Source organism: Aquarana catesbeiana, linkage group LG02, assembly GCF_042186555.1.
Source record: "Aquarana catesbeiana isolate 2022-GZ linkage group LG02, ASM4218655v1, whole genome shotgun sequence".
Taxonomy (NCBI): domain Eukaryota; kingdom Metazoa; phylum Chordata; class Amphibia; order Anura; family Ranidae; genus Aquarana; species Aquarana catesbeiana.
This window is the reverse complement of record NC_133325.1, coordinates 707696069-707698006: the sequence shown is the minus strand read 5'-3', so window position 1 is coordinate 707698006 and position 1938 is coordinate 707696069.

Below are 1938 nucleotides of genomic sequence, written 5' to 3'. Positions count from 1 at the left end.
GTAAGTTAGTGATGCGTGAGGAGACTGATGGAGTGAGGTGAGGTGTGGAGAGATAGATTTGTGTGTCATCAGCATAGAAATGATATTGAAAGCCGTGATAGGCCCATGTATATTAAAAGAGGGCCGTTTTAACATGCAGTCCACAAATGTTATTTTCTTAAAAGCAAATGGTATGATGTTTTTAAAAAGATTTCACTCAATTTTCTTCACACATCACTGGTGGTAATACAATGTTTTAGGTCACACTAGCAGTACTTTATATTGTGATCTGATGGATTGTTGATTTAATAACTAAGCTTTTTATAAAGTGAATAACCCAGTAGAAATATGGTTACACATTTACTTTTCTTTTTGCCATCCAATCAGAAAATTTGTATTTGAGCCGACTCCTAGACTTAAAGCTCTTAACACAATAGTGTTATCAATGGTGATCAATGGTCAATCAATGGTCCTAGTGATCAGTTTTAACTTAATGCAATTCTGTTTGTTCAGACCACAGTTTTTCAACCCTTTTTTCAGTCAAGGCCCCCTTTAGAATTGCGCACAATCCTGGGGCACACCAGTCTGAGGGCCCAGTAACACCAGGGAGGTGCATCCGAGCACACGTGCTTTTTTTTCGCATTCCCATATGTTGCATTTTTTTAATGAGCTATTCTATGCGTGTGAAACACACAAAAGGGTGCAGGCATGATTTTTTAAATTGTGCAGCAACAAAACACATGGTACTACGGTGCGGTTTAGCATGCGCAAATATACACGCATTTGCTAGATGCGTGGGGACAATTTAATCCACATGCGTCTGCAAAAGGCAACATATTTTTGTGCAGTACGAGAAAACACGCAATTTCACACGCAATTTCACACCGGCACTGCACCTGGTGCGAACAAGCCCTAAAATATACTCTGTGAGGCAGAGTTCAGTGGTCTGAAGGTTGTAACACCCCCACCCCACCCCAATCACCCCCTCTTCCTAGCATAAATTTGTCTCTTCCTACCATAGTGACAGCAGCAGGGAAGAGGAGAGATCCAGGAGGGGGTTGGGCTCTCTATAAGCCCCCCCCCCCCCCCCCCCCCCCCCAAAGCTCCTCTCCTTCCTGTACATCTGGAAGAGTGATCCTCTGTTAACGCCTGTGTACAGAGTCAGCCCACACCTCCCCCACTCTCTGCACTCTTGCCATTAAGTCCTTAGCAACCAATGATGTCAACGGTTGGTAGGATGCAGTCAGGCGGCCAGCTCAGCTTTCTGTTTTGCCAGCAAGAGTACAGAGAAGAGTAGAGAGCGTGGGGAAGGTGCGGGCACAGCTCTCTGCCCCCTCTGTACACAGGAGTTAACAGTGCTCTCTCTGTCCTGTAGCACTGAAGCTAACAGAGGATCGCTCAGATTGGGCTGTTGCCACGCACCCCTGAGGACTCCACCGCACCCCAGTTGAGAAACACGGGTTCAGACGATACATGTGTGCATATAATGTACATGAAGTATTAGTTTGATATCTGGCACCATTACAAATGTATTTTCCTTAAAGTTCAAAATTTTTAATTTTGTCTGAAAGGCATTAGAGTTCATTAAATAAGCTTTTGCACATAAAAAAAATCATCTGTAAGTATGCAGGTAGTTTAGTGTGTGTGTGCGCGCGCGCGCGCGCATGTAGGAGAATTACAATAATAGTCAAGAATGGGGGCACAGGAATCTTCCAGGCACATTTACACAATACAGACACACACTTTACATGTGTAGCACCATCACTTGATGCATTAGGCAGCCCATTTGTTCAAACAGGCTGCTGTATTGCAACACTAGCACGTGTTAGTGTAATGCTCATTAGTGCATAAACTCATTCTAGATAACATGTGTAATGTATAAACCGCACTACAAAGATGTGAATGTAATGTGAATGGGCGCTAAAAGTTTCACATTTCACCAAAAAAAATACAAAGCAG